Source organism: Lissotriton helveticus, chromosome 8, assembly GCF_964261635.1.
Source record: "Lissotriton helveticus chromosome 8, aLisHel1.1, whole genome shotgun sequence".
Lineage (NCBI taxonomy): Eukaryota > Metazoa > Chordata > Amphibia > Caudata > Salamandridae > Lissotriton > Lissotriton helveticus.
In genome coordinates, this window is record NC_136069.1 from 377,398,293 (window position 1) to 377,421,606 (window position 23,314).

The 23,314-nt window shown below is 45.1% G+C and overlaps 1 protein-coding gene across 4 annotated transcripts in view; it reads right to left on the reverse strand.

Moving 5' to 3' along the window:
- The window catches only part of DCLK1 (doublecortin like kinase 1), a 1,138,541-nt gene that overhangs the window by 13,763 nt on the left and 1,101,464 nt on the right, over window positions 1-23,314 (reverse strand). The gene's annotated exons all lie outside the window — the stretch shown is intronic.

Here is a 23,314-nt window from a genome sequence, read left to right on the forward strand (position 1 = left end):
CGGCCGCAGCACCCATTGCTTTCTGATGCTGCCTCATATTTACAAGGTATGGGCCAGCGTAAAAAATGCAGCCAGGGAATACCTGGTCTTAAGCAGGTGATACGAGAAGAAATGTTTTATTCCTCCTTGTATTTTGCTGTTTCATTCTGAAGCACACATAGATAGAGCAAATCGCCTGTGAAGATTGTTTATGTGCAAGGAAGTGTACTGTCCTGCTTCTTAACAATTGCCCCTGCAGCACAGGAGCCCTAGCAAAATGGCGCTAGGTGTCTGCGCTGGCGCTGGGCCACTTTTTTAGCTCCAACACTAGGTTTAACACAGGGGTGCGCCACATTCTTGTGAATACGGCGCATCCCTGCGTTTTGAAAACTGTCAGAGCGCGGCGTTACCAATTTTGGCGTAACACAGCGCTCCTCTGTGTTTCTTGTAAATCTGATCCTATGTATATCCTTTTGCAGCCTTGAAAAAGTCTCTGTGATGAAACACGTGTCGGCTGCCTGTCTGTATTGGATTTTACGTTTGTCCCAAAAAAATTGAGAAACTATGGAAAGAATAAATCACGACAAACACAATTTCGATCTCACAATACTTCTTTACTGAACTTATTACATGACTTTTGGACTTCTTTGTGTGCTTCTGTATTTTTTTGCTAATTTGTCTGCTGAACTTTGGGTTTCTCTGGTTCTGGCTACTGTACCATAGGTGGCAGGGTGTCTATACCAGGAGAGCACCGACCCTAATTTTGTGTTATGAATTTGTACATTGATTTCCCCAAATGTGTACATGACTTAGGCTGTGCGAACATTGTGGCACAGCTAGCATTACCTTAAGTATGGTATTAAACATATGTTGATATGCTGGCAGTCAGACTGAGTATCAAGAGGCCCTTAGGATGGGGGAATTATCTAAGAAAGGGAGAGAGGATGTAATTATTGTGCTTTTAAACTGGGAAAAGACCCAATGGACTGTTGGGCTTAGGGACTGCTGTCCATGCTTATTATCAACAACAAATATTCAGGTGAAATTCTGGCATGATGGTTAAATAAAGTTTTATGGACCTACCACATACAGATCCAGATTGTTTTATACGGGCCGAAAAACTGCATTAATCATCTGGTGACTGGAACTTGTGATGGGAGAAGTAGATGACAGCGGGATAGAGATGGCCCTCATGTCTGTAGACACAGAGACCGCCTTTGATAGGTAGCTTGGTAATGCCTATTTGCAGAACTTAGGGCAAAAAATGTTGGACCTTATTGTATTCAAGCCGTGTCATTGCCTTACATGAAACCGCTGGCCAGGGTGGAACCAACAACATAATATTGGGGCAATGGAAGCCAGAGCGGGGCACTAAGCACGGGTGCTCCTTGTTTCCCCTGCTATTTGAGTTAAAGTGCTCTGGAGCCATTAACTTGCAAACTATTTGAGGCACTGCATGGCTGGGCAATTCAGACAGGAACCTACAAACAAGCAGTGTCGCTGTATCCTGATCCTGATGGCCTACTGGTGTACCTGACGAATCAAATAGTCTCTTTGGGGATAATGCTGTGCAAAGTACAGCAGTTCAGTAAGCCAACATGACTGTGTGTAAATAAACAAAATGTGATGTGTTTCCATTTAGAGCTCTGAAATACTTACTGGGGACAGACTGACGAGGGTTGACATTCCAATAGGAATTGGACTCCTTCAGATACTGTGGGGTTATGGTAGCAAGTGGTTTCAGCTCAATCTGAACGACCTGTTACTAAGCATATAGAAGAGCGTAGATCATTGGACAGTGCTGCCTGTGTCAAAGGCCTGTAGAATTGCCATCACTAAAATGTTGGTCCTACTTAGATGTCAATATATACTTCAATGCAGTATGGTTTCAATTCCACATACTACTAACAGAAAATTAAAGTCAGCAGTAACGAATATCATCTGGGGCAAAAAAAAAGTAAAGATGAACATATTACAGTGATCATATGAACAAGGAGGCCTTATGCTATCAGATCTGCAGGCAGACTATCAGGCAGCACAGCTGCAATTTTCAGAAGTGTGGTATGATGCAGATAATAGCAGAGACTGATTCTTATTAGGGTGGTGCTAAATAAAAAATAATCCATGAGATGACTATATGAGGAGGCACGAATGCGGGTGAGGATGCACGAATAGTGCAAGTGACACTGCCCGCTCGAAGAATGTTGAAGTCCAGATGGGGCAGGCTTCTCCTCTACTCCCGCTGGCTACTACAGTGGGAGATTCTGGAATTTAGCAGATCAATAGAGAGCTAGGTATGAGTAGATGGAAGAATGGGGGATGCATGAAACCAAGCGACTATATGAGAATGGGTCATTGATTACACTTGAGAGAGCTGAGGGGAGCTTTCAGTTGAGTGTGGGACAGTTCTTACACTACCATGTAATTAGAATGTTAGCTGTAAGGCTAAAGGGGACAATCATGGAAGACCCGCGTGGAATATACACATTAGATTTAATGTTGCAAACGGGCCAGGGAAAGGGAGAAATAACAAGGATATACAGGGCAATGAGGGCAGAGGCGATTAAGCTTCTAAAGGCGAGGCAAAATTGGGAAGCTGACTGTGATACCTGCTTTACAGATAACCATTGGGATGAGGCACTAACACTCATACATGAGGCCATTAGCAGTCACAGCTCAAGGCTATACAATTCAATTTTGTGCATAGGACATACATTACTTCTGCCATGCTGCATAAAATAGACCATTAATGATTGTGGAGTGCCCCAGAGGCAGACAAACTGAATCTAATTATTATTACTTAAACTGGAAATGCCCAAGGATACTTGACTATTGGGAACAGGTGGTATGTAGATATCAGGAAGGAATACAAGTGATTTTATTATTTTACAGCTGCTTCCCCGTGTGTGTTTGCAGGGAATAGGTGCTATTTCACTCTAAAAACAAAATAATAAAAATATGTATGGATTTTTATATTATTTTTTAGCAAAGAGACTACTTGTGGTTCATTGGTTAAACCCTAAAACACCAAGGCCCAGATTTATAAAGCGCTTGCTTTGCCCTTGTGTCACACAAGTTGGCGCAAGGTAATGCAAGATTTTGAATGATGTTTACAAAGCCAGGCAAATCGCTATTTGTGTTGCCTAGCATTCATTTTAACCCGCAAAGTAATGAAAGGAAGTGTCTTGCATTATCCTGCAATGGGAAGGTGTTACGTGGGTGTATCCACCCATGTATTTTGACGCAAACCCAGACTTACTAAAATGAGAAAAGCTGGATATGTGCCAAAATCGTGCGCCTACCCGACCTTGGCATGATGTGGTGAAATATCTTTATTTCTCCTTGTTACTTCCTCTTTGCATGTGTGCTGTATTCTGTACATACAAAGAGGAATAAGGGGTCCATTAGGATGGCGGACGGACAAAGTCCGTCCGCCATCCTGTCGGGGGCAGGTACCGTCCGCCACAAGTGCGGAGGAACCGTGCCCCCAATTAGGATGCACCCGCCACAGTGGCGGGTGCATCTCGCATTTTTAACATCGCGGCTGACGGTGCTTAAAACACTGGCCGCCGCATTGTGAAAAATGCTTGTTGTACGTTTCACAGCACAACATGACAGGCACCGCGCGGTGCCTGCCATGTTGTGCTGTGAAACCCAGGGGGGTACCATAGGTACCACCCATGTACACCCCCTACCCCCCCTTCACCCGGGGGCCCGCAACGGGCCCCCAAAGCAGAAACCGTATGCCTTTTCGTGGCGGCAAAGGTATTCCTCCCAGGCCATCCTAATATGGCTGGCAGTGTCTGATAGACACCGCCACCATATCAGGCCTTTTCTGCCACGGTCGCAAGGCGACCGCGGTGGAAAAGTGGCGGACGGTCTTCCCCTCTGCCACGGTCCCCTCACCATTGTAATATGGCGGGGGGAGAAAGGTGGCGGACGAGCAAGGATGGCGGACGGACCGCCACCGCCTGAATGGCGGTGGCGATCCGTCCGCCATCCTAATGGACCCCTAAGTCTCTAAGGATTGTTTTTGTGCAGGAAGATATTTCTGCCTGCACAAAAACAATCCTACCCATAACAAAGGCACCCTTGCACCATGGCGCAAGGGTACCTGCATTGGCACAAGGCAGCCACAAGTGCACCTGCACAGGTAGAGAGCTGAACAGAGCCACATCACTGTGATTTATGGCGCTGTTCAGCTCTCTTCCCTTTAAGCCACACAGCACATCAACTTGCGTTGCTACATTGCGTTGCTTGATAGATTAGTAGACTGGGCTCTGATGTCACTGGCTGGCTCAGATCCATGGGGCAATGGTGTGTTGCTGAATAAGTAAGAATGAAACTAACAAGAAGAGATGAGAGATTGCACGAGGACTTAAAAACGAGCCACATTAATTAGAGAATTACAATTCCTCACGGATGAACGCCCACCATAAACACTACACTGCAATTATGATTTAAGCCTGCATAACAACAGGAACTATGTACAGAATAAAAATCAAAGTGTGTTGTAAGGTTTCCCTTCCTGCACATAAACAATCGCCCCTGCAGCGCAGTCACCCTTGCAACATGTCGCAAGGGGGCCTGCGCTGGCACTAGGAAGCTTTTTTAGAGCTAGAGGAAACACAGGGGTGTGCTGTAAGTACGGCGCGACCCTGCATTAAAAAAAATTCACAGTGCGATGTTACCAATTTTGGAGTAACAATGTGCTCTGACATTTTATTGTAAATGCCCCCCTAAGTTTGGTTGATGCAATGTGTGAGCAAGGATGGCAGTATGGTAATAACTTGTTTTGTCTGTGAAAATAGTGTAAATATACCAATTCTTCCTTGTTCCCACAGAGGTTTTGGTGTATGTTTGGTGGCAATATCCCTGATGGACCATGGTAAAGTGGTTTAGGACAGTTTGGAAAATATTAACATTTTCAAAAGGGTTCTGATGGCCATTGAAAACATTTATTTTCGACGCCTTAGTAAAGGCAAATCCTTGTTCCCACAGAGGTTTTGGTGTATGTTTAGTGGCAATATCCCTGATGGACCACGGTCCATCAGGTGGATTTTATTTTCAACCAATTTTGTCTCAAAAGAAATGCATGCTTATATCATCTGTGAAAGGTTGTTAATGTGTGTTTCACTCTTTAGTTAATTAATTATTCACCCTGTCCAGCAGAGAGGAATGGAAACATACTTGCTCACAAATTAGTCTAAGGAAATAGCCACCTTTTCCAAATTCTCGCATTTACATGTATTTCATACCTTCTCCCTGCTTGCTTAAGGGCTTTCCTCCTATGTTAGTGGTTGTGACTGTGCAGACCCAAACACACATCAACGCTAAGTGCTTTTGACTCATCTACACTTACATAAATCGTATTAACTTGCTGTAAATTCACCTTCATCAGCTGCAGCCAACCAATTCTGAACATACCCAAAACAGAGGAGAAAACATATAAAGCTATCCTTGTCTCCCAACCGCTTGAAAGAGCCTGTACCATTTGGAAATGGCAGCATCAATCTCAATCCACAGGAAAGAGTTCCAAGCCCTTCCTTCTGACACATCTGAAAATCACCTGAAAACACCAGGATAATCTAAAGACGTGAGGGGGCAACCTCTGTGGGTGTACAGGAGGTACAGACCCAATGGGTCCTGTTGTATGTGTCAATCGTACTAGATATGATAGCAACTTATAATGCACACAGCTTCTCCAAGGAATGTCCCAATGCAAGAAGTGAGATCGGATTATGGAAAGGCTTAGATTTGCACAAAGAGCCAGGTTTTGAGTTTCTTCTTAAACAATACCACCTCCCTCATCATCCACAGCTCCGGAGGGAGTTGAATCCAGTCAGCTGCACCTGGATAAGCTAGGGACCTTCCTCCCGCTCTTGCGCGCATAATCCTAGAGATCTCTGCCAACCATCTGTGTGCGGATCTCCGCTGTCTTGTGGGTTTATGAAAGCCAAGTCTGGCTTTAAGGATGGAGGGGCAAGATTGATGTAGAGCATCATGTACTATTACAAGAACCTTCATTAGATGAAGGGCATTTGTAGTCTTTCGGGCTTGCTCTAAGGGTGTGCACTAAACCAAGCTCCTATCATTCCTCAGTTCTCTTTGGCTTCAGAACATAGGTGATGATGCTGGAATCCTTTGGGTCTACTTGTGATCCCATGTCAAGGTGGAGTGTAAACAATAATCATCTGAAGGCATTGCTGTGTTCATAATAACACTATTGTACTGAATAAATTAAATGGTGGGCATTTTCAGAGGTCAAATAAATAGCCACTGCCATTTCAAATGACAGTATTTCGCTGGGTACAGTTTATTAGTGCTCTTCTGCTAGCTTACATGTTCATATACTACATAGCGTATAGAGTGGGGCATCTACTAATGCACCGGTGGATCCAGCAAAGGATTAGTGTCAGGGATACAGTAGTCACACTTGCAAAAACAAGTGTTGGCACGTTTAGCATGATGGTAAAGATCCATGTTCAACATCTAGAGCTTTGCACTCATTGTAACAGTACAGAAAGCAGTCTTGCTTATGATACAGTCCAAACAGGAGTATTTCTGGCCAGACGTAAGACAGCAACCCTGTCTATGAGATCACCACAACATCCTCATACTTTGATTTGTTGGCACGTTGTGGTCCAAGACTCGTCTAGAAATCATTATGAGATTTTTTACAAAGACTTGTGAAACCAGTTTAAGATGAAAGTAATAATTACTAGTGAATTCCTTCACTAGCTTTTAAATTGTATACTTGATGCTGTTATTAAGTGGTGTAATGTTTTAGATTCTCTCTTCATTTTAATCAGCCTTGTCCCTATGCATATACTCGAGCTAATACAGTCTAGTACATACTCTTACAGGTTGCTTTGATTCAGAGCACTGCGATCCAAAAAAAGTGGAACCTAAATTTGTAGATATCTTTCCATTATAGTCTTAGAGTCTTCTTGGCTGAACAAGGGTCTGCTGATATGTTACATGCCTGCACACTAGTAGAATTATTGGCCACTCAATTATGCTCTTTTTTTAACCCACGTTGTCCCATCTATTTCTCTATCTGGTATTTCACCTGAAGGAAGTCTAAGTATAAAAAACAGATTGAATCTGGTTGGCAAAGATTGGCAGCTCTGCACATGAAAGCAATTTGTTAAGCGTAAACCCGCCACCCAATTGGGTACCTCAGGTAATCATCAGTATAAACTCAGAGCCTAGCAGAAAAGTCATGTTTGCAAAGTTTTATGACATTGTTTTTAACTTTTCTTCGGTCTGTAAAGTATCAGGCATTCCATTCCATTAACTTGGGGGCAGATAATAAAAAAACTTCGTCTTTCAACCTAGAGTATGAGAAGCGAGAACCTGCAAGATACTTTGCTTCAGCAAAGCGCAATAAATGAATGGGAAAATTTGGCTTGAATGGACAGAGGTCCTTTCTTGTAGAAATCCCTGTGGCAGACACAATGCCCTAGGGTTTTGAACCTGAAATGTTGCTGGTGGGTCCTTAGTATGGCTGTAAGGAGGCAGACCTAGAAAGGCCCTGGCAGCAGCATTCTCCATCTGTTGGATACTCTGAGAAGCTTTCTTTGAAAGTCCTCAATACAAAGAATTGTAATGATCAACTCATGATGGACTTACTGTGCAGACCACCATCGCCCGCGAGCTTTCAGGTAGATGTGTAACACTCGAAGCATCCTTAAATAATACTGCATGAGGCATTCATTTTTTTAGTGAAGGAGAGCCTTCAGTCCTTCATAATGGGCAGATATGTTACTGCTTCTTTAGGGGTTGAAGCGGAGCCAAATTTATTAGGCCACCACTCCTTTGGACCAAACCAACGATGGACCTTCAAAGAGCTCCATCTTTCTCCTTTCAATTTACATGAATGCTTCTTCATCCATGCTGCCAATGCCCTTAGGCAGTCTTGAAAGCTCTGCAGAGAAACACAGCAAAAGAAAACATGATTTCTGTATCATCGGCATATGGCGTTAGTAAAAATCCATGGCTTTGGATAAAGTTTGCTAGAGGGGGCATAATTATTCTAAAGAGTGGGATTCAAAATAGACTCCTGTGTTACCCTGTGAGGTAAAGCTCTTGCCTTGAACCTGAGCTATATCATGATACCAGTGGTCTCTGGTTAGACCAGAACGACTCAAGCCACTTAAAAGCTTGATCGTGTATTCAAAGCCAACTGGGCCTTGAACAGAGGGAGCGGTGTGAGATTATGAATAAACCTGAACTCAACTCCAGCAAACTGGGTGCACTATCTCCTCTGTGGAGCTGCATTCGGATATCTTATGAGATTTCTAGAAAAGCAGCTTCTGTCCATTGCAGAGGGTGAACCCAGGTAGAGCAACATCTAGTAACTTATTAGCTTTGTACTTCTGTTACACGGTGATTGTAAGTGGTTACCCGTCATCTGGTCCCTTGCATAATCAGTCTTATGGCTCAGGACGTCCAGGTATGGAGTATGCCGTTTCTCCACAGTGAAGCTATCAGCACCTTTAGTACACTGAGTACCCCAAGCGTGACAAGGCTGCCTGCGATTTGCTGCAAGGGTGTAGTGCTCACCTGGCCATAGGCACAGGTTCTGTTTCCGATTATATGGATAACAATGATGAGTATCGACCTGGGTGCCACTCTTCTGCCAGCAATTTCGCCAGTGGTGCCCACGACCAGGCACTTTGGGAGTGCTCCTCAATGATGCTGAATTGGGTGTTGGTTTGGTCTTGTAGACATAGAAGAACTTGACAGGATGGAAGCAGCCCTTGAACTTGGCACTAGTGACTCAGTCTACAAGGGGATTGGTGGGGGAATGCAAGCAGCGTCCGGCTGGTGCTGGGAAGTACTGTGCTTCCCCTGCTGTCTTGACTGAATGGTGGAAAAGGAGATCAGCTTGAGGGAGGCCATGGAGCTGTCAAGGAAACTGAAATGAAGTGGTGCACGCTAACACTTGGCTCTGCCTACTACTCTGCATCTTGCTCAAACTCCCCTCTGCCATATTCTCTGGAATAATTGCTTGCAAGAAAGCGCTGAAACAGACAGGGAGAAGACATCTTTGTCCCTACACATGGGATTGGCAGTAACCGTAAAGCATGCTAGACTACTTTACTCCTTGTCAGGCAGAGACCCCACCTTGATGAACTAATAGATTTTTGAACCCCCGAGGAATGTGAGTCTGATTTGAGAGGTCACCTGCTCATATGTGCTCATTTGCATTTATATAGCGCTTACTACCCTTGAAGAGGCTTCGATGATCCTGGGCACGTTTTGGAGAATGCCTGAATACTACTAAGCAGTCACCCTCCACCTTTCTCTACTCACCATCACTACTGTTAACCATACAGGATTTAAAGTGACTGGTTTTATGGTAAAGTTAATTGTGACACCCAACAGAAAGTTTTCATGTGGTATTAATACCAAAATGACCAAACACGTCATCCTAAATATTCAAGCGAGTCTATCTTTGCAAGGTCAAATGTGCCTGGCGAAACAAACTCTTGAAAGTAACTAAGCACTAGTTAATCAGATGACTCAATTTAACACGATCTAAATGTCCCCCATTTTTTATAAGAGTTTTATATAGCGCAAACACGACCCGACGATATCTGGTATCAGAGCGCTTTATATGAACACCAGTTCCATTACAGATGGACACATTCATTTTTTTTTGTTAGGCACGGGAAGATTAACAGATTTGCCCAGAATTACAGGATGTTGGGCGTCCCTGCCGAGACTCGAACCCGGTTCCCCAGCTTCTTTGGCGACCGCTCTAGCCGTACGTCTACATCCTCTCCCTTGGAGAACCAATGAAGAGGTTTCCAAGGTTCTAGAGCCTACAGGGGGACTAGAAAGCAGAGCCTCATGGCTGGAGAATGCCTGCACATGGGAAGAGGGGAACATCAACTATCACGTCTGCAGACTTTCAGACAAGAAAATACTATGCTAACTGTAATGAAAAAATGGCCTCTCTGGGGATCAAATATAATATTGTTGATAGATCCTAGCGAATATGCAGAAAGTATTTCTACATCCCTGTGCAGATGCAAACATATGGATATCTGAGCTTTGGCTTGAAATGGTGCTCGGTATATGCTAAAGGTATTACTGATAAAACCTCCCAGTATTAATGATGTTTCTTTCAATAAGTTCTTCGTTGTATGGTAGATACAAATGTATTTGTGAATCTGCATTGAATTTTAGGAAGGCTCGTCGTTTGTGAAGACCTGATTTGATGATGTGCTGTCTCTGACAGAGAATCCAAACTACAATTAAAAGGATTGTCCCACAGCTAAGCAGTGGTGGGCCTAGGACAGAGTTCTACTAGAAATATTATGACTTACTAGTGGTTCACCTCCTATCACAATGCTCTGAGCTGCTCGAGGATGGAGCAGAACCTTTAACACTTAGTGGGGCATGTCATCTTCACTCTATTGCACTAAACAGGAATAATCACAATTGTTGTAGTGGAGGCTGACTCAACAGCAGGACTGTTTGGGGGTATGAAGGCTCTGGAGGCCAGGGGACGAATGATGCCCATCTCATAGGAAATGTAGTATTCCGCATACAGGAACTTTACCCAAGGTGGCAGGCCATCTTAGCTTGTGCAATTTTATATCCATAAGATGTCATAAAGTCTTCTCACACCACTCCCGTATGCCCCCCTCCCAACAGTGCTATCCAGGATTGGGAAAACAGGCAGGCTTCCTCTATTGGGTCACAGGAGGCTGAGATGGTATAATTGGCTGGCATGCACATTCAGTCAGTGCTTGGCAGCAGCGTGTTGGTGGTTTTTACTCCTTTGACATTTAACTAGCACCCAACCTTTTCCCGCATTTTCCACCTTTGTCGGTTCCTTTGCTTCCTTCCCTCGGGTTCCCATTTCATGGAGTTTTCTTCCCTTGTGCCTAGTTTGCCTTCAGACTTTGGTTGATGACCCGCTGTTATTCTTCCTCCTGGAGATAATCTCCATTAGGTTCCTGCCACCTCATTGACCCAAAGAGGTAAGTGTATTCCACCTTCTCAGCCTACAGGCTGAATTTCATCCTGCCATATTGTGCTATTAATAACAATAATCTTTCCCCACTTTTACCTCTACAATCTGCATGACTACTACCAGTATTCTGCCTACCTAAGTTTTGTTCCTCTGTTTCCGCAGGGCCCTTGTCACTTGGTATTGCCCGGTAGCAGGTTCAGGAATAATGGGGAAGGGGGTGTGAGCAGAAGTTTCACACTGTCTGCCTTTAGTGCCTTGAAATCTGCCAAATCCAAGTAAGGGCTCAACCTTACCCCTAATGAAAACTTTAATTTTGGTGATACCCTTTCATGGGCATGACTTACGTGATTTATGTATACCTTCCCAGCTGGAGAGGAACCCTGAAAAGTAGAATGCAAATTAAAAAGTAAAGGGAAAATGGTTGCCAGAATAAATGCACCTTTCCGAGCTATTGTGGCCTTGGATTCAAATACAACTACTGGGTATTTATAACTGAAAGATTGAGTGCTTACCAGATGTGTGGAGACATCCACCAGCAGACTGAAGCTGACCACATATTAGCAGGCTGGTGAGAATTTGAGAGGTGACCACAACAGCCTACTGGGGGCTCACTCCTCTGTGTCTGGCTGAGACATCAAATGGCTGTGCTCAGCCCCTGCCCCTACTTTTCATCAGATATGTAGAGCACTTACCTCTTCACTGTAGAGATGGAACTCCGGGTGTGGTGGAGCATTAGGACCCGCAGGAGCATGCTGGTCTTGGTTGGGCAAAGCCTGAGCTCACACAGTAGGTGAGAAGGGAACCGTACAGGACTGAACACCCGAAACATGATGGGGTACCAATGATTTAATGGAGAGTGTTATGGGAATTCCCTGCTGCCCTTTCAGCATTCTTCTAGCTTGGCACTCTACGAATCCTATCTTGAGTTCGATTTGTGATCAGCTGCTTTAGGCCTCAATAGCTATTCATTTTATTGAAACTACAGCAATTTAGGACTGATCTGCTCATTGTGAGCACTGTGGCAATTTTGAGAAAGGTCTTTCCAAGAAGGGGTTTTGTTTGCATTATTGTGACTTAATCCTTCTCCATGTTGCTGGAGTTACTAAACCACAAAGGTGGGCCATCAAAAGTGTCTGATGTGACAATGGTAGAACAACTCTTGTATAATGAAAACCTTGAGTGTCTGAATTGTGAATATAGTATTAGGATTATTCTCTAAAGATCAATCCCGACCTTGCTAAGATGGGGAAAAGGCTACTTAACATTCAGTTCAGTTTTATCTATTCTGCATATAAAGAGAAACCACTTCCTTGTACGAGCCTGTTTTCCCTAACTTTAACTTCCTACAACATTTGGTTAATAAGCATTCACGGTTTCTTTATTCGGTCCTTAGTATTCTTGAAGAATACTTTTTAAGTGTTGATGAGGTGTACTTTCAAATGAGCTCTTTGTGTTCCAATGCCTCCTTTTCAATGTTCCTTAACGGCCCTTTTGAACTCTCAGCAGCATCCTCTGATTGATGCCTCTTGGAAAGGACCACTGAGCCAACATTAAGAAATTACTAGTGTTGACTTTATAAGATAAACACCGTGACTTAATTGAATTGGATCACTAGTGCTAAGCTTTAAGCACATGCTCACTAAGAAACCATCTCACTGGAGTGCCTTTTCCTTACCATACACACTACATCCCAAATTTACTTTAAAACTCATCTACCTGCCAAACTTATCTATGACCACAGACCAAACTCCAAACAAGACGCCGCGGCATTCGAGCGCTTAATAAAAACTTCAGTCAGTCAGTCAAACTCTTCAAGCACAAGATACTGGTAGACTCTCTATAATCTGTATTACCAATTAGTACCACTGCTCTTTCAGAGGCAAATGGAAGAATGACCCACTATTAAACCAAGTTATACTCTATTATTGATAGAAACTGTCTCCAATTTGTAAACTGTTGCTTGCAAGTCCTAACTTCCACATGGAACAAATATGACCATAGCACATCTTTATTTAATGTTGAAGTTACAATCTCAAAATATAATTATGGGGAAATCAAGCTACAAGCTGATGAAAATGTACAATGGTTGCCTCATTCTTTTACTCTCTCCTTTCCAAGTGGAATGGTACAAATACATTTAAAATCCCTATCCACAACTTCTCAACTTGGTATCATCTCCTAATATACCTGGGTCTGTCTGTGTAGGCCATCCCCTTCTCCCTTCCTTCCTCCAACTCTCCTCCAGCCTGATTCACACTTCAAAGTTCTCCCAAAACTGTTCCATAGAAATGTCTCAGGAGAGAACGATGCAGTGTAGGTCAGAGGTACCAAGATTGCTCTTCTCAATTTAGCAGCTGATCCAACTAAAGAGACTTGATATTGAATGAGTAAGTCATCTGATGACCTCCCTCACTGTGAAACTCTGTGGCCATGCCTCCCCGCCAAATCCATATTATCAGTGCAATATAACTTACAAAAACCTTTGGTAAATGGCCAAATGGAACTCAATTTGGTATACCTAAATGAATCTTCTTCGCTTACGGATCCTGAACCCTCTCACCATCCACTCAGGCACAGCCTGGAAATCACTTTACTCAAAGCTAGAAACTCAGTCACTAGAAAAGAACCTCCTCTCTGCAGTCCTGAGTGCAACATGAGGCATGCAATTCTCTCTAAAAATAAAATAGTTAATGCCTCATAGCTGTTTGTCAACTTCATTCAAAGAAATTTGAAGGAAAATCTCCCTTTCAGACTATGCAGCAACACCCAAGGAAAGCTTTGCTACACCTTTAAAAATCAGATATTAAGGAACTTCTCAACCATTGTGAATTTGTAACTGAGAAATGTCTCCCCCGAGATGTCTACACTATATTCTCTGTTGAGAGTATACTGGGAGCAGCATTTGCAACTTCAGAAACATCCAATACATAACTCCAACTTATAACCAAGTACAATCTTACTTCACATGTCTGCTTCATAAATTCAGATCTGCTGCTAAACACAGATTAGAGATCGGAGGCCTGATTACATGCAACAACATATTCCTACAAGAGACCTCTTGACTCCAAGATGACTCTCATCCACTACTGAATTTACCCATATCCCCAAATCACTCACTAAAGAGGGGAGAGAGTTGGCCTAATGGCTAGGGCAGTCAACCTAGGAGTTGGGGAACCAGGTTCGCGTTTCGGCAGGGAAGCCAACATCCTGTGATTCTGGGCAAATCACGTAATCTCCCCGTGCCTAACAAAAATGAATGTGTGCTCATGTAACACAACTGGTGCTCGTGTGAAGCGCTCTGATACCCGATACCTTCGGATCAAGTTCGCACTATCTAAAACTCAGTAAAAAAACATTTAGGAGACCTACTAGTGGGATAGCGATTATCTAGAAAGAGTCTATGCGATGCAAGCATCTGAAAAGTGATAATTTCCACTCCTTCCACTACCACTATATTGAAATCAAAACAGCCGGACCAATACCTATGAAACTTCATCTCTTCTACAATCCTCCAGGAGACAATCATGTCTTTGTGAAACAAGTCATTGAGCTTATCCTGGGGAGAAAAGCATCTTTGTCAAAACACTTCTTTCTCAGGGATTCAACCTGCATTGCAGAAATCATAAGGACCCATCCCTGCTTCATACAGCTGATGTCAATTTTACTCAACAGTGCCCTGAAACAACACCACTTCCCACACACATGTTAAAGCCTTAACTCTAAATCTCCAAATTGCTAGCAAAAATAAATCAATTAAGTCTGACCCGCCAGTCCCAGTTGATTGACCCGACCACTTGCTGATTCTGTTCTACCTTACCTTCTAAAGACTAAAAACCTGAGGCCAATACACAAAACCAAAACAATGTGTAAAAGAATACAAAAACTTTGACTTAGACTCTCTCTCGGCCAAACTTTCCTCTACGCTCCTAGACATACACCTACACATGGGCTTTCCAGAATGATGAAGAAAAACACAGAGAATCTGACTTGCATCATGGATGACATATTCTCTCACCACCCAGCCCCCCCCCCCCCCCCGCCCCCTAAAACTGAAATGACAGAAATTGAAGCAGTAAGCACAATGGTTCACGAAACAACTTAACCAAGAAAGAAAATCACTGTTGTGGTAGAAAGGTTCCAAACTCTACACACACTTCTCTGAAGAGCCACGTAAAATTCCTCTGAAATAAACAAAGTAAAATAACTAATATTTGAGAAAATATATTCTATTTTTGAAACAGAAATAAATCCAGCACAATAGCTGCCCAAAGCACTTCTCAATTTGGTTAAACATACAGCTAATCCTCCGCCTAATTTCTTGTCTGATAATTCCCCTACTAAACACTGCAAGAATGTTGCTCTCTTCTTCAAATAGAAAACGGACAAGATTAAGTTTTCCCTTGCACAATTACCCATATGCTTGCATGAAAAGAACCTACTCCAAACACCAAATCCAATTGGTCTGAATTCAGAAACATTTTGCACTCAGAATTACACAAAACAATTCCTAACTGGGGTTCACTTCTTATCTCAATGATCCCATTAAGTCATGTATATCAATGGAAACCGTTTTTCTGTGATGAATTATGGACCATCATGATAAATTCTTTTCTTTTTGCAAGGAGATGTCTCAGGCTGTCTAGACACTGAACAGGTCACTGCTTTGTTTAAAAGATACAAGCTGATCGGAAAGATTTGAACAACTACTGTTGAACTTACCCTTCATCTCCAAAGTCCTGGTAAGTTGAGTTGAGAATGAGCGTCAGCAATTCATAGCTGAAAACAATCCCCTCAAAGACGTCCAATATGCTTATAAATTAGGTCAAAGCGCAGAGTCTACAACGTTTCACATTGTACATGACACAATCCTGTGGTGTCTTGCTATTAAAAATGATGGAACCCTTTTAACTTTTCATAGACTCAGTAGAACTGTGACTTAAGTGTTAGAGCAGAATGCAATGAAGCCTGCTGTAGAATATGTACTTGCCGAAGCAGGTTTGAGTTTGAATGCAGAAAAATGGGGGTATGACACCAGATCCTGCTAAAGTACAAGCACTGTCGAATGCTGATCCCCCACAAGATATTTCTTTGGTGTGTTCATTTCTTGGCATGGCCAGTTACCCTTCCAGATACATACAAGACTTTGCCACTGTAAGTGCTTCATTGAGAGACTTGACAAAAAAATTATGTTTCATTTTATTGGTGACATGAATATGAGAAACAGTTTAAGTAAATCAAATAAGCCATTAAGAATTCTACCGAAATGGCATATTTCATTAGGAAGCTTCATACAGAGGTTGTTGTTGACGCTAGCCTAGTCAGGTTAGGTGCCATTCTTGCACAACACAGCACACACCCGAATCCTTGAAGGCATATTGTGGCATATACAAGTAGATGTTTGTCCCAACCAGAATGTGCTTACTCACAACCAGAAAAAAAAGTTTAACTGTGGTATGGGCTTGTGAACATTTCCATGCATTCCTATAGGCAAACCTTTTACGCTGGTAACTGATCATCAAGCTTTACTCACTTTATTTGGTAATCCAAAGGCCAAAATGCCTCCTCACATTGAACAATGGGGACTAAGGTTACAAGATTATAATTATACAATTATGCATCACCAAGGAAGGTTTAAAACCCTGCTGACTACTTTTCCAGAGTGCCTATACAAGGTCACGGTACTCTGGGGGCGCTAGGTGGCGGACTAGCGAATGGCCACCATCGTGTGAGGCTCTCACCACCGGCGATTAAAATCCTGCTTTTCTCCTGATAAACAGCACCCCACGAGGCCCCTGATAGCGTCGCTTGTTTGGAGTGACTCCTGGAACTTGCTGCGCAAACCTCAACTCGATCGGAGCAGTGAAACTCCTGATATCCGATCGACAACACTTGGCGGGAGCTGACTGCAGAGACTGCCCTGCACTAACGTCGGCGGTCGAGATCGCGCGAGACCGCGGTGTCGCACGGAGCAACAGGCTACAGATAGAACGGGCCTCTGCACTGCCTCTACCGCGACTTGTCGCGCGGCGCTCCAGCAATCCACAGCAGCTGCAGAGCTTTCGCAGAGACCCCGAGACAGACGGAGTTAGGACGAGACCACTCTACGGTCAGCGTTATGAAGGGGGAGGCCTTCACCCCCTCCCTCTTGGTTGCTAGGCCTACGTACCTACAGCGAGGCCTTGAAACCCACGTGCTGGCCCACCCCTCTTGAGGGTTATCTACTGAGACTTTCTTGTTGTGGCCAGGGTGCACTGGACGACAACCTACCCGGTCTGCCTGGTATATCCGTCTAGAGACCGCAGCGGCCCTTGACCGCCGTGCTGCTTGTGCTCCCTCCCTCAGGCGAGGCGGGCACGCTGCTTGCTGGTCCTCCTCGCGGCCTGCGGTGGTTGCCATCGGGAGGTGGGCCTGCCTGGCCGAGTCGGGGGCATGGGATAACCCCCCTTGGAATGGACTATTGTATCCTCTGGGTGTAGAGAGAGCCGTGTCCCTTCTTCTGGTCCCGCCGAGGCGGGCGGTGATCGCTGCCTTGAACCTGTGCCACAAAGGAGGCCCAACAACGCACCACAAGACCAACCATAGTGCTAGGAGGACGGCACCCTGCTACCCCCCCACTACTTTTTTGACTGTTGGGCAATTTGTTGGCTGCGCAGTGTACCACCATGGGAAAGAATGATCCACGTCAACCCAAGATCACCATTGATCCTCCCAAGAGACCCACCAGGTCGAGACAGGACCTACCGGCACAGGAAAGCGCTGATGGCCTGACTGGGGCCAGGGCGGAACAGCCCCCTGAGCTCCAGGATATTATGCGTGAGGTGCGGCAAGGGTTTGCCACAATAGCGGACAAGGTAGATAGAATGTCCTCACGCATGGATGCCATAGTGCACAAAATGGTTGTCCACGAGGAGCGGCTAACGGAGGCAGAGCGGCGCATATCGAATTCGGAAGACTTGACTACTCGACACACCTGGCAACTCTCTCGTATGGATAATCTGCTTCGAGTCATGGCTTCTAAGAACGAGGATTTGGAAGCGAGAAGCAGATGCAATAACATACGTATTGTAGGTATTCCAGAATCTACGAACACAGGCCGCATGGAGGAATACGTCGAAAAATTATTGTTGGCTGCCGTTGGATCGGAGGCCTTCTCACCACAATTTATTGTCGAACGTCCACACAGGTCATTGGGTCCTCGCCCCAAACCAGAAGCTGCACCGCGGCCTATAATTGCTAGACTCTTAAACTACAGAGACCGCGACGTGGCATTGCGGGAGGCCCCCACAGGGAATTCCCCCCAAATACCTTGCCAGTAGATATGGCGGGGACTGCTCTATATTTTGGTTTGAATAATGGGGTGGGGAGGGTTGGGTGGGTATCTTATGCTGGCGTGTTGGGGTTGCTTCAGTGGGGGGGAGGGACTTGGGTTTGGGAAGGAATGTTGACGGTTTGTATTGAGATCGCTATGAACACATTTGACGCACAGAGACGCATGACCTTACATAGCTCGACTGAACCATACCGCACAGCGCACACACTATTGGACTATACATTGTTTTTGAGGGACCATGGCTAACACTGTAGGTGCACACTTAAACGTTATCACATGGAACGTACGGGGGCTCGGAGACCACAGAAAGCGAAGACAAGTCTTGGCGTATCTAGAGAAGCAACACACCCATATTGCACTGCTGCAGGAAATGCACTTCTCGCCTCTCAAACCAACCTCATTTGCGACCCGATGGGCCGCGCATAGTGCATTCTCCTCCTACTCCCCCTATGCCAGGGGCACTGCCATCCTTATTAACAAGAAGGTGCCATTTCACTTAGTGGGCTCAGCTAGAGACGATCAGGGCAGATATTGTATGATTTGGGGCGCTTGGGTCTGGAATCAGTTACACTAGTGTGCTGCTATGGTCCGAATGTTGATGCTCCCGATTTTTTCTCATCCCTATGGGAGGAGGTTAGACGCATTGGGTCCACACATGTGGAGGCGACTTTAATGTCACATACGCGCCGACTCTGGACAGATCCCACCCAGCCCCACATCACCGCACGAGGGCAAGCATCGTACTTAAAGACATCATAGCAGATAACCACTTGGTTGATGCTTGGAGGCATTTGCACCCCTCGGACAGGGAGGGCACGCATTTTACGGCATACGCGGCCACCTGGGCACGGCTGGATTTTTGGCTTATTGCTCGAGGGCTTGGCCCTGCACTCTCTCAAGCGCGACACTTAGCAAGAACCTATTCCCATCATGCTCCTGTATGGCTGGCTTTCTCGTACACAGACTTTGCCCCCCCCCCCGGAGCGCATGGCGCCTGAACACGCGCATGCTCTCAGACACAGTCTTCTAAGAGGAACTGCGTGAGGAGATACAAGACTTTTTTACACGTAATAAGGGATCGGTGCAAGGCGTAGAGACCATATGGAGGCCTTTAAGGTTACAGTTAGAGGGTACTGCATATCCAAGGGATCAGGGGTACTCAAAGATATTATCAACACACTATCTAGATTGGAACATGACTTGCGGGCATTGGAGGCTATACTGGCACGATCACCGGATGGTGAGACACAAGAGAAATTCAGGTCTAAATTAAATGAATATATGGAAGAGGCACAGAGGGGGACGCACTTCAGGGATAACCACTGGCAGGCCCGTCGTTATGGAGAGGGGGAACGCCCAGGTAAAACTCTAGCAGACTTAATTAGACTTAATTAGGGCACCACGACACTCCAGCTACGTGTTGGAACTGGAGGGGCCGGATGGCACGTGCTACTGCGACACTACGAATATACTGAACAGTTTTACTACCCACTATGAGACTCTATACACCACCTCTGGATCCCACGATTTGGACCTGGACCTGGACGATTATCTGGGAGACGTGGCACTAGGATGGCTCAGTGATGTACACCGGAAATTCCTATGTGCACCTTTTGAACTGGACGAAATGCGAGATGCCATAATGGGCCTCCAGTCGGGCAAAGCCACAGGAATGGATGGCATAACGGTTGAATTTTATAAAACCTATATCGATCTAATGGCACCATCCTACGGGAAGTTTATGAAGAATCCTTCCAAGGTGGCTCTCTCCCACCCTCAATGAGGGAAGCCCTGATTATATCATTGTTAAAGCCAGACAAACCTGCCCATTTATGTGGCTCGTACCGGCCACTCTCTTTTCTCAACGTTGACGCTAAAATATTAGCTAAGCTATTAGAGCATCTGATATTACCTGATCAGTCGGGTTTTGTTCCTGGCAGATCCACCTCCCATAACTTGAGAACCCTCTTTACAATGCTGCATAATGTTTCCCCTGAGTTACCCCTGGCTGCAGTTTTTTTGGACGCCACAAAGGCCTTCGATTCTTTGGAATGGAGGTACCTTTTCGGAATAATGACACGTATGGGCTTCCCCCCTTTGTTCTTATCTTGGATACGCCTGTTGTATCAACGACCTGGAGGGAGGGTACTAATCAATGGGCGACTATCCCCACAATTTTTGATTACTAGGGGCACGCGTCAGGGGTGCCCATTATCCCCGCTGCTATTCGCCCTTGCAACAGAGCCGTTGGCGGCACGTCTGCGCCAACGCTACAATGCTATGGCCCTGCAATGCAACCTGCGACAAATATTAATATCCATGTACGCCGACGACATTACCCTGTATGTTCGACACCCACAGCAAAATCTGAATATCCTCTTGCAAGAATTCATAGTCTTCGGTCGCCTGTCTGGCGTTCAGATTATTTGGGAGAAGTCTTGTTTCTTTCCCCTTACAGATGCGGTAGCGCGCTTCCCCCTAGACTACCCGCTGGAATGGTGGGAGGAGGAGCTGCGATACTTGGGAATCAAGGTCACCAGAAACAGGGAAGAACTCATGCGACTCAACTACGGAGTAGCATTGTCCCGTATCACAGATAAAGTTGATCGCTGGATAACGCTCCCACTCTCCATGGCAGGGAGAGCCTCTCTGATTAAAATGGTAATATTGCCCCAGCTACTCTATTTGTTTATGAATATCCCGTACTCTCCTGGGCGGCATTTTTTTGCGTCCCTCAAATCTGAGATGAGCCGGCTGGTGTGGGGGAGACAAGCGTGCTAGGTTGAAATGGACGATCCTCATTAAGCCATATGCATCGGGTGGGTTTGGCATTCCGGACTTTGAACTTTATTACATTAGTGCCCAGGCACACTATTTATACTTTTGGATACGACAACCCAGGTACATGCCACAATTAGCAGCAGAACACTGGCTAGCACACCCTACACCGATAGAGAGCGCCGTGTACATGGTCATACCCGCTTGTGAGCGCACGCAGACAACAGTCAATGCTACAGTTACGGCATGGCAAAGAATTACCAAACTTTTTGAGCTCCCCTTCTTGTACTCGCCACTGCTTCCCTTGACTTATCACCTAGACATGCCCCTTTTACAGGAGGCTATATTCCACAAGTTACAGACTCGCACATCCATCACAACGTGGGGGATCTGTACGCAGATGGCACATTTCGTGACGCAGATAGTGTATTTCAGGACATTCAGCGCACTCCACTGGATAGCTTCTTATACATATGACTCAAACAGGGCATGAGAGCTCTTCACCCCAACTTTCCCGATGAGCCTCCCATGCTGCCGCCTCTGCAGGTATTATTGCAGCAACCCTCACCTAGGCGGCTGGTCTCACTAATCTATCATGTCACTCATACTAGACTTAACGTGGAAACCTCCCCATCACGCTCGAAAGGGAAGGCTGAACTGGGGGTTGAAATAACAGAAGAGCAATGGGAGTACTGCTTCTCGCAAACTGAACGCATATCTGCCAGCAGCCGGCTTCGAAGCATACATTATAGATACTTACACAGGTTGTATTGCACTCCGGCTGGTATGCACAGACATAACCTACGAGAGACTGACAGCTGTGAGAGATGCCATGCGCCGCGGGCTGATTTTTTACACCTGTCCTGGGACTGCCCAGCCATACATGATTATTGGGGACATGTTTTTACGGCACTTTTCCACATGACCAATGTACGTATTGACGCCACGCCACTGACTGCCTTACTGAGCTATGTTAAAAATGTGCCGGTGGCATATCGTAAATACACAGCGATTGCACTGTTGATGGCTAAACGCTGCATTGCCTTCAGGTGGGGTAGGGGCAGGGCACCCAAGTTTAAGGATTGTCAAGAACAGTCTGCCCTCTATGCTGAGCTACTGCCCTGTAATTCCCGACCCAGAGACATATGGGCGCCTCTAGCGTCTTATTTGCTATCGCACTCCACGGACGATACCCAATCACAAGCCACTGTGTAGACGACTGTATGTTGCCCGCACACGGTTAGATTTATTTAGTACTCTCACCGAACGGCACTGTTCGACCAATGTGGTTCTTAACAGCTTGAGAAGCACAAGCAGTAGACGCTGACCTGATGGGTCTCCTCGACCTTCCTCCCCCCCTCTTTCCTATCTTGCTTCACCTGCGTTTGTGTATGCTGTGTTCTTGACCATGAATATGTAGCGCTGTGCGAAGGACTGATCGACGACTGTGCAAATCAGTAATGTGCCTTGCTATTTGTCTCTGTGTGCCTCAAAAATTTACTCTTTTTCCTTTTATTTTGTTTCCTTTTTACACGTAATTTTATATATAAGCAGATTATTGTCATGTGGAACATCATTTATATGCGGCCGGCCCAAAGTGGTTGTAGGTGGCTTTCTGTGTTAACGTGCTCCGCTTGCTATTTCTATTGATTACTGTCTGAGAATTGCTCGAGCGCTGCCGGCCACTTCGTGGTTGTAGGCAAGGAGCTGTGTTAATGCTCTCAATCACCAATAAAACCTTTAAAAAAAAAAAAGGTCACGGTACTCTATCCAGGATGGCTGAGGACTATAGCAACTTAATTGTAAAATCAAACACACCAGTTGCCATTTCATTAGCTCAGATTATCACTGCCATGAGCCATTATAGTGACATGTGAGATTTGAAGGATATCATTACACATCATTCATGGAACCAACACAGTCAAACGCTCACCAGTGATGGTAAATATCAAAAGTACAAAAATGTCAAGGATGAGCTGTCCATAACTCAGGAAGAAGCTATACTACAAGGGTCAAGGATTCTGATTCTGGAGAGTCTGTAACAGAAAATACTTGTGGCACATGAAGGACATTGTGGAATTGTTGCCACAAAACGAGCTCTACGAGAGCAAGGCTGGTTTCCTTATCTTGATGACAGGGTTGAAAGGAAATTAATGGCTTATCATCTATGCAACTGCCTTTCTACACAAAATACACACATTGAACATGTCAGAACTTCCAAAGCATGCATGGGA